This window comes from Candoia aspera, chromosome 6 (genome assembly GCF_035149785.1).
Source record: "Candoia aspera isolate rCanAsp1 chromosome 6, rCanAsp1.hap2, whole genome shotgun sequence".
NCBI lineage: Eukaryota > Metazoa > Chordata > Lepidosauria > Squamata > Boidae > Candoia > Candoia aspera.
In genome coordinates this window covers 32,878,211-32,894,283 of record NC_086158.1, presented here as the reverse complement: position 1 = coordinate 32,894,283, position 16,073 = coordinate 32,878,211, and positions in this window count along the sequence as shown.

Below are 16,073 nucleotides of genomic sequence, written 5' to 3'. Positions count from 1 at the left end.
AAAGAATAGTATGCAGGATCACAGAGAAAGCTGAGCATGATAAAAGCGTGCCAAATGCAAACTAAAAACCCTCGGTGCAAATGAGATCCCTCCCCCCGTAGAATCTTCCCAAGTTCACAATCCCAGGTGCTCCTAACGGCTTCTGATGGTCTGCGGGAAAAGGCCTTGAACAGAGCACATAACCCAAACACATTCCACTGTAATGAACACAGATACAGAGCTTGGCACAAGGTCTCACAGCAGCTCCCTCCCAACAGAAACGCGTGTCAGCGCCATGGCATGTGAAACGTTAAGATGTATACTGTACATTGAAACAGTGAACATGACAGTCATTTCTTTAGATAAAGAAGCCATTGCCATTAACACCTTAATCAACCTGCCAAGAGAAGGAAGAAGGGAAAAAGAGGCCAATCTGGTACCTTCCAGATGTGTTAGGTTTCAATTCTCATAATTCTCCAGCCAACATGGCGGAAGGCTCAGTTAGTAGTTACACTCTTGGACAGCACAGCTTGGCAGAAGCTGTTCAAAAACCTGCCCCTGTCAGAGCCAGAGTGCAGCTCTATACCTCTTCTTGCCAGACACAGCTTGGAGAAAACGGCTGACAAAGCTTGAGACCACCAGCAGGAAAAAGAACCTGGAGGTGAGGATGGGATGACCAGAACTGCAGACCAGAACCAGTTGAGAGGTAGCTGGCCTTTGCCTGTTCCTGGCTCAGCTTTGAGAGTCTCAGATTGGTGCTTTTACAGCCATTGCCACTATTGCCAGCACCACTTTTACCTTGCTGCTCTGACAAGGTTGCTACTGGTGGCGAGGGCTGCAGTGGTTTTTGAGGTGGCAACAGTGAGAAGGTGTCTTGCCCTTCTGTCTCTTGCTCCTGGCACCTCAAAACTATCTGCAGGCCAGGCCAGGATGATAGCTTGCTTAGCAGGCTGAGGAGCAGTGGACTGCAGCTCTGGACTGTGGGGTACCAAGTTGCATCAGCCCTGCCTGTCAGTTCCATGCTGCATTGAGCAAACATCTGTGGTCACAGAACCAGTGGCCCTTTCCTTTCTCCTTTTCTAAGGATGTCTAGTCCAGCTGTTTGACATAAAACCCCTAGATATGCTTGTTACACTATCTGTGCTGGTGGTGGCTCTGCAGAAATCTCCCATTAGATTTGAGGAGGAGATCTTCCACAAAACTGATTGCAGCCAGCAATTACCTTTTTCAGCATACTTCTGGAAGCTATGACCTATGCAATGAGCCATCTTTTTTCCAGGATAATCACGACACTGGTTCATGTCATGGTGTGTCACATATCCTCTAGGTCCTCCATTCTGCAAAGCAAGGACATTGTGATTATGATGCAGTTAATTAGCTCACATCTGGCATATTATCAACATCAGAGTTTAATTTCAGCTTTGGGAAGATGTATTTGATAGAACTTGTTTTGGATTTATCTACAGCCCTGGAATTCTCTGATTGCCCAAGTACTAGCCAGTCCCAGCCCTGCTTAGCTACAGAGCCTGGGCAAGGTCAGAGAGATGCTGCCACCTATGGACATGATATATGGCAAAAGAAGGGGTGGGGATGGGAAGACAAAAAGTCATTTTCTATCCATCTGGTGTACATTCTGTCTCTTCCCTCTCTTCATGCAACGTGCAAAAAGGCCTAAGGATTGCCATACCATTTAACCATTTTACTACCAAGTATGAGAGTCAAGAGTGCTTCTGGGCAATTGGTGGCTTCTAATGCTACCAATCAAAAAGCATTTTACAGATACTTATTTTTTTCTCCTTAGTGGATCATTCTGAGAAAGGAAACAGGAATATAAGTGATGAGAAAACACAGGAGAATTACAAATGGAAGCCAAAACCAAAGTCTCTCTTAAATTTCTTGAATGAAGCAGACCAAACATCCAATAAAAGCCTCACCTGGAAACCTACATTAACTTCATCTGTCAAGACTGTCCTGCTCAATGCTGTAGACAGCCTGGCCAGAAGCTATCAGGAATTGTTGCATAGTGGAATTCTGCTCAAGGATAATACTAGAGTAAGCAATGAGAATTAACACACCAGCCACAGCCATAGCCAGTAAACATGATACAACCTAAATTCCAAAGGAGTTAAGAGTTCTCATCAGTAATCAAAGTTCCAGGACCCAACAGTACATTAGGGGTCAGGCAAGGTTGTGGTTAAAGCCTTATCAATCACCCAGGTAAGGAAATTACCAGTGTTATCACAAAATGGAAAACACAAAAATAGACAAGCAAGAGCGCTCCTTCCATTATTGCTCTCATGCTCTGGAAAAAAAAAATGTGATATTGGAACGTAAGTGTGGCTTATTCCAGTGAAAGATCATGAGAGGAACATATAGTTAAGAAAAAAACAAATAGACCCCGTTTTTCTGGTATTGGTAATTTGCATTCTCCTAATAAAAACAATGGTTTCAAGATCCAGACACTTCTATAGCTTATGTAAGAAACAGAGTATGTGTGAGTGCATCTATACATTTTTATTTAAGCCAAGTTCACAAAAGAGGGGTGGCCAAAGGGCCGCAACTAGAGGGGGCACCGTGCTTGAGGGGGTGCCAAAATGGGCGTGGAATCCATATTTGCCTCGGGCGACACAGACCCTAGTTGTGGCCCTGGGTGAGCATACCCAAAGAACTATTAATACATTTCTAAATAATTGACTGAGTCATTCATAGGAAATAAGGGCTGAGGTGGAAGAAGCAGAAAATCCTCTTCTATTTGTTTGGGATTAGACATACCAAAACCAGGAATATTAAAATGGTCTTGAAGTTCTGTACTGTATTAAGTCCTGAATTCCTAGTTTTGCAAGGGAGTGGAGTGAGAAATGTATTTAAAATTTTGTTCTCAGTATAAATCAAAAAGAGTCTTGGAGCACCTCAATTTTCAGCAACTCTAGTTTTCTTGAAAATGATATGGAAGTGGTTTGCCATCATCTTCTTCCAGGATTGATAGATAAAACTCCCTATCCAAATCCTAATTAGTCCTGGGGCTGATTAGATTCCAGGCTAAAGTGCTTAGATTAGATTAGATTAGATTCCAGGCTAAAGTGCTGTCAGCTTTGGAGACACATCTTAAAAGCAATTCCATGTCCCATTTATGTGGGAATCCTTTCCTTTTGTATCTCAGTGGAATTTACCTCTCAGAACACTCCCCATTAGTCATTTACAGCACCTTCTCAAGTCACTCAGCCATTGCTGAGGTGCTATAAAGCCTATTCTCCTTATTGTCATATTGGCACAACTAATGCCAATTGTTGGGTGATGCCAGGGAGACACGGTAAGGGACTACTGAGGAAATGCCCCATGTTAGCTCTATGTAATGATGTACCATGACATATTTATTATGGGACAAACGGTTATGAACCAGAGCAGTCTTTCCTAACCTGCCACTCTCCACTTCTCAAATGGCCATGCCACATGTTCTGTTCAGCACATTCAGAGAACAGCAGGCTGGAGAAGCCTGGACAGAAATCAGATGCACAACGCAGGAGCGGTACATCTAAAGTCCGTGGAAAACAAGTCGGGTCTCTCCCGTAATTCTTAATCTCCATGTAGCCCGTAAAGAGACAACAGGACAGGATGTGGCCCAGGGCGATAGGACAACGACCCACGGCTTGAAGGTCCACAAGGTAGAGGCGATGATGACTACCAAGAACAATATCACTAACAGGAGGCAGATGGCGAGCCATTCCCAGAGCAAGACTTTCCCCACCAGCTTTTCCAGGCGCTCGGGCGGATCGTGGTCCACGCAATGCAGCGCAAGCTCCGATCTCGTAGCCTCGCCGCAACCGCGGCCCTTAAGGGCGTTGTTGTTCCCTCTCCCTGCTGCTCCGACAGGGGACGCTGTGCGGCCGCTTCGCGAGCCGGTGGCGAAGGCAGGCGAGCGGCCGGTGGTTTTCGGCCGACGAGGCTTGGCCGAGCTGGGCAGGCTGTAGATGTCACCGCCGGGCAAGGCCCTGCACTGCTTGCAAAACGGAGACAGAAGGCCGGCGCTGCCAGCATCGGAAGCGCCCTAAGCCTAGTACATCAGGATAACCAGGGAGCCTCGGCCAAATGCGGGAGGCGGCCGAGCTGCCTCGGAAGGCGCGGCTCTGGGTGCGGCGGCGGCGGCGGCGGCAGCGGCAGCGGCAGCAGCTCCGGCGCGTCTTCTTTCCTCTCCCCCTCGGAGCAGCAGAGGGGCTTCCGCCCGGGTAGGTGCGGACCCGGGGGCCGCGTTCCTCTTCGGGCAATCCCGGCGCATCTCCCTGCTCTGTTCTTCTCTTAGGGCTGCAGCTGCCGCTGTCTTCTCCGCGGCTCTTCTCGGCTCGCTCGCTGCTGGTCTAGCCCGGCGAAAGAGGGAGCAAGCTGCCGAGGGCGGAGTAGGCAGGGACGGCCTTGCCGTCACCTCCTTGAGCGCGGATTTGGTGCTCCCGGGTTTTTGCCGGACGCCGACGGCTTCCCGGCGCTTTTTCCCACCCGTCGTCCTGCCGCTGGCTCTACGCTCCCTTTCCCAAGTCTTCGGGATGGAGCTGATCGAGGCAGCCAGCAGCTGGGTGTAATGATTGCCTATCCTAAACACACTCAGACTCACAAGCAAGGGCTTGAATCAAATCTGGTTTATTTAAGAATAGTGTGCAAGTACAAAGAAAGCTGAGAATGAGCAGAAGCGTGCCAAATACAAACTAAAAACTCTCGGTGCGAATGTAAGCCCTCCCCCCGTACAACCATTTCAAGTTCCCCATCCCAGGTGCCCCTAACGAGTTCTGCTAATCAACGGGTAAAAAGGACCTTGAACACAAACGATAACCCAAACACATTCCATCCCCATGAAAACAGATAGACAGCCTGCTACAAGGTCTCCCAGCAGCTCCCTCCCAACTGGAACGCACGTCAGCACCATGGCATGCGAAACGTTACGATGTAAATCAAACATTGCAACGGCGAACATGACACTGGATGATTATTTCATGTGGGCTCCTGCCAAATTGTTCATTTGGCCAGTCCCTCCTTGTCTTCGGAGGGGAGAATTTGTAGGACAAGGCATTTGTGGGAGCCTCCTGACAAGGTTTTGATAGTACAGTTGCCATGCCTCATTTTCTGTATGGAAGTAGTGCTCCCAGACATACTAATCTAATTAAGGGTTTAAAATCCTACAAGTGTGTGTGTGTGTGTGTGTGTGTGTGTGTGTGTGTGTGTGTGTGTGAGGGGAAAAAAAGATAGTGTCGGTGAGAGTTAAAAATGGGAGATGATTTAATCTAGATCTCACATGAAGAGGGAGTGGGCCTTCCTTTCTGTTTTATATACCGTGGCTTGCCCTGCTTGTGTTGGTAGGGGTGTTGTTCTCTCCTTGGGAGTTCCTTGATTGGGAGAGAGAAGGAGAGAACACCCCCACCAACACAAGCAGGGCAAGCCACGGTATATAGACTGAGAGCGAGGCCCACTCCCTCTTGGCACTGAAGATGTTGCCGAGTCTGGCAATGAAACATCTGCAAGGAAACAACAAGGCTCAGAGAGCACCAAGGACTCCACAGTTCAACCCTGAGCTACAAATACTCACTTCAACTGGTACAGTGAATAGATCATGGTCTTCTATGTGATATTTCCTTTGGGTGTTTGAAAAGTGTAATCATAGCTGCCTCTGGCCATCATTTTTCATGAGTTCATGCACCCAGTTCCCTTAGCTTTTCCTAATAAGGTTTAATTCTGGGAAGATTTTTTTTTTTAACATTGAGTTGGAATTTGCCTTTGTTTAACTTAATCCATTTTTCCATGTCCCAGAGTTTGGAATGAGAGAAAACAGGTCTTGACCTTTCTGTGTTACCTTTCTATGTAATGCCTCTTCATATAGTTAGTGCTACCATGTTCCCTTCAGTTGTCTTTTCTCAAGATAAACATGATGCAAACATTAATTTAGTCCACAGTAGGGCCTAGGGCCTTTCCTCACCATTGAATTAAATGGTGACCATCTTTGGGTCCATGCAAAACAACAGTGGATAACACTGCTGTCCATGTTGCCAGACTTTCTCCTGTCTCTGTTGCATCTGTTCTGAGTCACAACCAAATGATGTTATTAAGGTGATTGGCTTTATTCTCTAGCTTTGCTGCTGCCCCCCACCCCCTTTCAATAGCCAGTGAGGAAAGCACCACCAGTCAGGGCATTGCAGCAAGAACTGAAAGGATTCTGCATGGCCTTCTCCAGGCTGGTTCAGCTGGCAATTCTCCCTTACCTATTGAAGATGAAGTAATGCAGTAGCCCAGAGAGGTCCTGATTGTGCAGCTCACTGAATCCTACAGAATAGGATAAACAAAACTACAGTAACTAACTGCTGAGTAAACACTTCTCTTACTTCAAGGGAAGAGTAAAGAGAAATGATTGAAACTGACAAGCATGAGGATATTGGCAAATAAGCAACAATAGGCAGGTCAACATCCCTATTACTTTCTGGGCACTGCAGTGCTAGAGGGACGTGGTGGCGCTGCGGGTTAAACCGCTGAGCTGCTGAGCTTGCTGATCGGAAGGTTGGCGGTTCGAATCCGTGTGACGGGGTGAGCTCCCGTTGCTAGTCCCAGCTCCTGCCAACCTAGCAGTTCGAAAACATCCAAATGTGAGTAGATTAATAGGTACCGCTTTGGCGGGCAGGTAACGGCGTTCCGTTTAGTCATGCTGGCCACATGACCACAGAAGTGTCTACAGACAAACACCAGCTCTTCGGCTTTGAAACGGAGATGAGCACCGCCCCCTAGAGTTGGACACGACTGGACTTAATGTCAAGGGAAACCTTTACCTTTACCTACTGCAGTGCTGCATGATAAAGATACGGTGTCCACTGTTGCCATTTCAGAATCAATTAAAGTGGAACATTGCAAACAAACAAAAAAATCTACAAACAAAATAGTGGAGGGCTCATCTCTTTTCCTTTACCTGGCTGGCAGATTGGAGAGAAGTTGATGGGCTAGAAGATTCTGGATTTTCATCTGGTTACCCCAAAGTGCTCATAAGTCATTCTGCATCATCTGGAGGGAAGTTTCTCAGGGTTCCATCTTTCACCCAGTAGTATTCAACAGCCTGTAAGCAAACTATCACTGATCATTTAATTGACTGTTACCCAAAGTCCATTACTGTTTCTTGCTTTACTTTTAGAAGATGCAACCTTCATGGAAGTGGAGGTTCTATGGCAATTTGAATCTAAACAGCAGGAGAATTGTATTTTCCCTCCCTGTCCCCAGCATTTAACTGAACTAGAAACCAGCCCTGCAGGTATCTGGGCTGTTGATCTGGGAACCTAAGTGGGTTTTGCTGCCTGCTATAAAACTCTAATTATTTCTACTATGCTCTGCTTCAGCTTTCAGATGTATTAGCTCTGCTAGCCAAAATTGTGAATGCCTTAGCTTTTTAAAGAGCAGCAGGTTCAAGAAGGCTGTTCTACTTACCTGTTTTAAAGGCTAACCTGTTGTTCTCCAGATGTTTGACAAATTTAGCCCTAGCCAACATAATCATTGGAGAAGGACTGTGGAAGTTATAGTTCAAAATATCTTGAGGGCTCCAGTTTTCAAGCCCTAAACTATGTACAATGTAATGATCCAGTGCTCTCTCCCATCCAAAAGACATTAAAATATTATAACTGCCTCTGGACTGTTTACAATTTAGGAACGTGGAAAGTATAAAGCTCCTTATACAGAGAGGTGGTTTGCATATAGTTTTGTGTTTCATGTTATTTACTTTTTACTACATTTATAGCTGAATAGTTCACAATCTAAAATAGTTTGCACTATTTTCTACACTCTAGAAGTCAAAATTAAAATCAAAGAAAACAGCTGACAATTAGGAAACAATATAACATTCAATTCACTGAGGATAAAGACATTTAATACTTTGGCATAGAATTGAAGATACTTGGCCTAGCAATAATATGTGTGATTTTGGAATTAGATTTGACAAACTGAATATAAGCAAGCAGTAAGACATGGCAGCAAAAACAAATACAATTTTAGCCTGAATCAATAAAAATATAATTAGTAATTGATCTTCTCTATTGTGCATTCACCAGATTCATTTTGTTTCCAGAATCCAGTTCTGGAAATCAAATTTAAATAAAACAGGTGAGGAAAACTGTAGGAAAGATAATGAGAGCATTGGAGAAATATATCCTACAAGGAGATGTTGATAGTCCAACCTTAAGAAGAAAAGACTGGGGAGGGATACTTTAGCATATTTCAGTTGTATGAGAGGATATAAAGGGATGAGATGATCAAGATCTTTCTTAGGTTCCAAAATGCAGGACATGAAATAATGGATTCAAATTATGGGATGGCAGTTTCTGATTGACTGTTAGGAAAACTTCCTAACAGGAAAAAAAAAGATTAAATTTATTTAGTTTCTCAGGAGTCTTTCATAATCAAATATATCATCCAGTGGTATCAAATCCCATTGCATAAAGGAAACCATAGCATAGAATTTATCTCTATATTTATCTCTTCGGGTCAGACTTTCCCCTGCCTATTGTCCTTTAGACAAGCTGGGCTACATTTTCCATCAATCTATGCCAGAAAATGATGGAGAATTAGAGTCCAATACATCTGGACAGTACCAAAAAGTTCCATAGTACTGATTTGTTTTAACATGGGGGGGTGGGGTATTCAGTTTCCTATTGCTAAAAAAATAAAATCCTTTGTAAATGGATCACATTTTAAAATAAATCATAACCTACCGTTCTTATAAAATGTTCTTATCCATATAATCCATTATTTATTGCTACTTGACTAGGCATATCATGCCGTCTTTACTAGGGAAGCATGCAAAGGAATCATTTATCATTTGGGCTGATAGCTCCCACAATTTATCTTTTTTAAATTGAAAAAAAAATAGTTCCATATGTTCCAGAATGACTTGGATGTACTGGTTTAGCAAATCAATGCAGCAAAGAAGATCTAATTTGAAAGATATTTCAGGGTGATGATCTCAGAGCCAGACTCTTCTTCATGGATAAGAAATAATCCATGCATCTATGTGGAACTCCCATCTTAATCTGTATTGATGCACAAACATCCAACAGAACAGTAAAGCGAGGTAGTGGAAATTCTCTTCTGTTGATTAAGATGACACTAGCAGGGATCACAGTGTCTCCACCTGAGTGCCATTCCTAAGCAGCCATGGATTAGATACACAATCAGTTACACATTTCAGGCATGCTTCTTTTTGTTGGAGATATTAACAAATCAGCATGCCTCATTTAGCATATGTATGTGCAAGGAAGCTGTTTGTTGCCATTCCTACTTCCTCTCTCTCTTCCTCCTCCTCCCACCAACTGAGGAGGCAGCAAGCATGCTGCTCTCTCTCCCTCCATTATGGCCACATGCTTGGGCCTTGAAGAAGGATTTTTCCCATTTTCTGCACGCAGCTCTTAGCAACTATGAGCACTAAGGGTTCATTAAGTTTAGGGAGCAGAAAGAAACAAAGAATCTTCATTTTTTCCACTGAAGATGGATGTAACTGAACCAAGAATAAGTAAGGCTCTTTTTACTTTTAAACCTACTTTGTCTAAGCATGTGATTCTTTATGCTTGGGAGGGCTGAGTGTGTAAGATCAATAACCTGTATTCCTCTAACATGCTCATTAAAGCTACTTAAGTGTACAACCAAGCTCAGAGAGCACCAAGGACTCCACAGTTTTAAAAACCTTTTTAAAGGATTAACTCTGACTCCCTTGTTTTTCTGGTACTCTACAGGCTTATACTGTGTTGCCTCTGATCACCAGCTTTTAAGCCCAGCAGTAAAGGAGGGCTAGCAATCTGGCATGGTTGGAAAGCCCACCCCCCCACACCCGAAGAACCTTTTAGCACTACCAGGATTTGACTGTATCAGATTGTAGCTTGTTGGCAAGGCTCAGTTAATCAGCTGATGCAGTAAAGCAGGCTGACATAATGAAGGACAATGTAATAGTGATATGCAGGCTACAGAGAAAGAGTATGGCAGAGAACAATTGACATTCGCAGCTTTATCACACAAAGCAGTACATGTTCAGATCTGTGCCTGTCTGTCATGTCCCCCATTGCGATGTATACATACATCACAACGGGGAACATTGCCTTTCCGGTGAAGGGGAGAGGGGAGGAAAGAATCAGTGCTAATCCCATAAGCACTGAAAGACAATACAGATAAAGGACAAAGGAGCCATACCTTTGCCCTGACCCAGGAAGCCATCATCCTATCTCCCTGACATCTCTGCATTACCACGGGGGACACACCTGCTCCGGACACAGGAAGAGGACAGAGGTAATCAGCACTAATCCCCCTGATCGCCCATCGAGACTCCGGAATCGCCCCCTGATCGCCCATCGAGACTCCGGGTTCACCGTCGGTCAGGACTTTGGGACAATGGGGGGTGGGGAAGGATCAGGTCCGCACCGCGGGTATTTACCGGCTACCTCGCACGCCATGTGCTCATTCCCGTCTTTCTCCGTGTCTGCATTCTATTCTCAATAAACCAGATATCCTTAGCCCTGGCTGGTGAGTCTGTGTTTTTTATGAATAAGGCAACCATCACATAAAGACGGGAATCAATTTTTTTTTTTCCGCTAGCACCATTCCAGATTTCGTCTGTGAGGGATCAAAGCTGGCGATGGAAAGAGTCAACCCACGAAGAGGTGGCTACCAGAGGACCGGCGACGGGGCACCCGACTCCACGGCACGGGCGATCGGTGAGAACACTATTCCCAGACGGTACAAACTCCAGGAGGGTTCGAGGTCAGGCTCGGAGGAGGAGGAGGCCAGAAGGAGCAGGACACCTGAAGCCACCAGAGAGTCGCAGGGTGAGTGAGTCACCCTGGACGAGATGCCGGGATCCCTACCAGGGACGCTCGGGGCATCTAGGAAGCCACGGGACCTGCTGTCCTTGACAATCACAGGAGCCGAGGGAAGGCGCCAGGTCGGACGAACCGAGGAAGGCTCCCAGACAGCTGAGAGGCTGAGGATAATGGAGGCAAGGCTGGAGTCAATCAAACAGCTGTTCCTGAGATGGTCGGCGTGGGAATCCCGAGGAAGGGGTGAGGTGGAACCAGGTACCAGAAGTTCATCGCCCACCCCTCCCACCCCTGAGACGCGACAGCCGGGGAGAGGAAGGAGATGGCAGGAGGCTGAGGCAGCACCGGGCAGAGTTCACCTCACGGAATCCGCCAGGAGGTCATCTTCCCCCCCTCCCACCCTGGAGACGCGACCGCTGGGAAGAGGCTGGAGCCGGCACGAAACTGAGGCAACGCCGCCCGGAGTCCGGCTTGGGGAATCCCCACACCGAGACCGGAGAACCCCAGCAGCCCGAGGTACGTCCAGATGACCAGATGTGGTTTGGAGCCCACCAGGAGCAGGGATGAAAGACTTCGGGGTCAAATTCGACGGGGACCCAGCAACATTATCCTTCTTCCTAACAAATGCCAAGAACTACATGGATGAATTTGGGCCATATTTCCGCTCAGAAAAGGGCAAAATTAATGCCATTGATAACAAATGGCTGACTGGTATGTGCAGCTATGCCAGGCAGAAGCCCCAGAGCTCAATGAATTCGACGAGTTCCTCTGGGCACTAAATCTGCACTTCAGAGACCCCTTAGAAAAGGAGAGAGCGAAGAGATCCCTAAGGGAAATCAGCCAAGGGCAACGATCTGTAGCAGATTATGCCATGGAGTTTAAAGCACTGGCTGGAAAGGTGGTGGACTGGTCACAGTCTACCCTAATTGAACATTTCAAAGAGGGCCTGAACTTGGACATTCTGAGGTGGGCATTATGCAGAGACAACCCAAACACTCTACATGAGTGGATACTGCTGGCCGGTAAGGCGGAAAATGCCCAGGAAACCTTCCTACAAGCCAAGAGGGCGGCGCAACAAGCGGCAACAGTAAAGGGACCCCGAACCACTGCAGGACTGGTGAGGCCAACATCCCAACCCTGGAGAGAGGAGAGGGAGCGACGGTTCGCCAAGGGGCAGTGCCTCCGATGCGGGAAAGAGGACCACAAAGCGGCGGCGTGCCCGAAAACAAAGGTAGTTGACAGGCCAGGAAAAACACCGGGCAAACCACCCGTAGCGCCCAAAAAGATGCCAGTGGCCAGGGGAGAGATCGGAGCAAAAGAACTACCTTACTCCAGTGAAGAGGAGGAGAACGACCAGGAAGAACCAGCGGGAAACACCAGCCACCTGCCCTGAGAAGCGCCAGAGGGCAGGTGGAGGAGGAGAATGGGTGCAGCGACGACGGGGTGAGTGCCAACTGTCCCACCCTGTACGTAAAAGTTGAGTTAAGTTCCACTGAGAAGTCGGTTGAAGTCTGGGCCCTAATAGACTTGGGCTGTTCTAGGTGCCTAATGCACCCGGACATGGTTGCCAATTTAAATCTCCCCTGCTTTCCACTTCAGCACCACATAGTGTTCATGCAATTGGATGGTTCGGCAGCGGGAGGGGGCCTGGTCACCCAATTCACCGGAGAAGTGGCGCTGCAGTTAGGCAGCCACCAGGAGAGACTGAAATTTGTCGTGGCACCAGTGGGCCACCCTTTAGTCATCTTAGGCATTCCATGGCTGGTACGAAGGAACCCATACATAAATTGGGAAACCAGGACGATCACATTTGCAGACGGCTTCTACCAAGCACCTACAGCGGACTGAATTCCCCGTGCTGCAGTGGGGAGGGTGGTGTCTACAACCACACATCTGGCTGCAGCGGCCCTGGAAGGCTTGCCGGACAGGTACACTGAGTTTGCAGATGTGTTCAGGGAGAACGAAGCAGACAAACTCCCACCCCACAGGAAGACTGACTGTGCGATAGAACTGGTCCTCAACGCACCCTTGCCAAAGCCAAAAATTTACGCAGTGACCCAGAAAGAACTGGCAGCATTGCGGGAGTTTGTGGACAAGAACTTAGCACGAGGCTTCATCGAGCCCACAAACTCGCCAGTTGGAGCCCCAGTGTTGTTCAGAGAAAAAAAGGATGGGACATTAAGACTCTGTATGGACTACCACGGATTGAATTCGGTTTCCATATCAAACAAATATCCTTTGCCCCTAATCAAAGACATATTAGCACATCTGGCAAAGGGGAAAATATTCTCTAAACTGGACTTGCGAGAAGCCTATTTCCGCATACGCATACGGGAGGGGGATGAGTGGAAGACGGCTTTCAATTGCCCACTGGGATCATTCCAATATAAAGTATTACCGTTTGGTTTGGCAGGGGCACCAGGGGTATTTATGCAATTGATCAACGAGGTCTTGCATGAACACTTGTTCAAGGGGGTCCTTGTGTATTTAGACGATGTATTGATATACTCTGAGACTGAAGAGCAGCACGAACGCTTGATTAAACAGGTGCTCAGGAAACTCCGCAAAGCTGAGCTATTTGCCAAGCTTTCTAAGTGCGAGTTTCATAAATCTCAGCTAGATTATCTGGGTTACAGAATCTCTGAGAGGGGCATCGAAATGGACCCCGGGAAAGTCCAGGCCATCCTGGCATGGGAGCGCCCGCGCACTAGGAGGCAACTACAAAGTTTTCTGGGATTTTCTAATTTTTACAGGGGGTTCATCAAGGGACTAGCAGAAATTGTTTTGCCCCTAACTAATTTACTCCGCACCAAGGGTTTGGGAGACACGCGCAAGGCACAAAACCTGGGAGCGTTACTTAACTGGACACCTGAATGCCAAAGGGCTTTTGATCATCTCAAAAGCCTGTTCACAGCCGAACTGGTTCTACAACACCCTGACCCCACCAAGCCCTTTGTAGTCCAAGTAGATGCCTCCGATTTCTCAATTGGGGCGCTCTTGCTTCAGCGGGATCCAAATGATCAGCTGAAGCCCTGCACGTACCTCTCCCGCAAGTTCTCCAAAACAGAACGGAGGTGGCATGTATGGGAGAAAGAGGCTTTTGCCATCAAAGCCGCCTTAGAGGCATGGCGACACCTCCTGGAAGGGGCCACTTGCCCCTTTGAGGTCTGGACGGACCACAAAAACCTGGAAGCACTCAGTACCCCGAAACGCCTCAGCCCCAAGCAGATTCGCTGGGCTCAATTTTTCAGCCGCTTTAATTTTCAGCTGAAGTTCATACTGGGAAGAAAGAACTTCTTAGCTGACGCTCTCTCTAGGCGGCCCCAGGATGCCAGTCCAGCATCAGACATTATAGGTACTGTGTGGACCGACACACAGCTGGGTTGCCAAGCTGTCACGCGCAGCCAAACTGGAACGCAGCGTACTCTGGCACAACCGCTCGCAAGGGGAGGGAGACGCAGGTCAATTTCATTGCAATTGCAACAGCAGTTCGTACAAGCCTTAAAAACAGATACATGGTTGCAAACCAATAAAAACAATGTTTCTTTTGAAAATGATTTGGCCTGGAAACAAAATAGCCTGTACATGCCGGAGCAATTGCGAGCAGAGGTTCTGAGACGTTCTCACGATGACAAAACGGCAGGGCACTTTGGCTTTGTAAAAACGTTACATCTGGTAAGGCGACAATTCTGGTGGCCTACACTTAGGAGGGATGTAAAAGATTATGTCGCTGCTTGCCCTACATGTGCTATGGCCAAGCGAAAAGTGGGTAAGCCCCAGGGACTATTGCAGCCGGTGGCAAGCCCCTCCCGCCCTTGGGAGGAAATCTCGATGGATTTCATCGTAGACTTGCCACCCAGCCAGCGGAAATCGGTCATCTGGGTGGTTAAGGACTACTTTTCAAAACAGGCACATTTTATTCCATGCGCCTCCATTCCCTCCGCTCAACAGCTGGCACGCCTCTTTTTAAATCACATTTACAAATTACACGGTACCCCCTCCTGCTTGGTCACAGATAGGGGTACACAATTTACTTCACAATTCTGGAAAGCATTTTTGAAGTTGATTGGCACCAAGCAGGCATTGTCCACTGCTTGGCACCCCCACACGGACGGCTCTACGGAAATCCTTAACTCCACCCTGGAGCAATTTTTGCGCTCCTTCATAAGCTACCAGCAAGATAATTGGGTAGACTTACTCCCTTTTGCTGAGGTGGCATACAACAATGCAGTGCACCAGAGCATGGGCCACACCCCCTTCCAGGTAGTCTATGGACGAGACATCGTCCCAATCCCAGAGTTGCCACAGCCAGCTACCCCACCTTGTTCCCCAGATGACTGGGCTGCTCAGCTAGCCAACGTTTGGCCAATCATTCAGCTGGCTCTCTCCGAAGCCCAAGCAACCTACAAGCGTTATGCGGACAACCACAGGGCTGCGCAGCCAGACTTCAAAGTGGGAGATAAGGTCTACCTCTCCACTAAATTCATTAAGTCTCCGCGGCCCTCAAAGAAGTTAGCCCCCAAGTTCATTGGCCCTTTTCCAATAGTGGAAATAATCAACCCGGTAACTTTTAAGTTAGAATTGCCACACAACTTGAAATGCATACACCCGGTGTTCCATTGTGCCTTACTGAAACCGGCTACCTCCTCAAAGTGGCATAACGAACCCCCCCCCCCCGCCTCCTCCCATCATGATCGATGGGCAGCAGCACTTTGAAATAAAGGAGGTCCTAGATTCCCAAAGGCTACGGGGCACCCTTCAGTACCTGGTCCGCTGGAGACATTTCCCCCACCCTGAGTGGGTGCATGCCAGGGATGTCTCAGCACAACGGCTAGTCACACGCTTCCATGCAGCGTATTCTTCCAAACCGGCGCCTTGAAGTTTTTTTGGGAGGCAGTATGTCATGTCCCCCGTTGCAATGTATACATACATCACAACGGGGAACATTGCCTTTCCGGTGAAGGGGAGAGGGGAGGAAAGAATCAGTGCTAATCCCATAAGCACTGAAAGACAATACAGATAAAGGACAAAGGAGCCATACCTTTGCCCTGACCCGGGAAGCCATCATCCTATCTCCCTGACATCTCTGCATTACCACGGGGGACACACCTGCTCCGGACACAGGAAGAGGACAGAGGTAATCAGCACTAATCCCCGATTGCCCATCGAGACTCCGGAATCGCCCCCTGATCGCCCATCGAGACTCCGGGTTCACCGTCGGTCAGGACTTTGGGACAATGGGGGGTGGGGAAGGATCAGGTCCGCACCGCAGGTATTTACCGG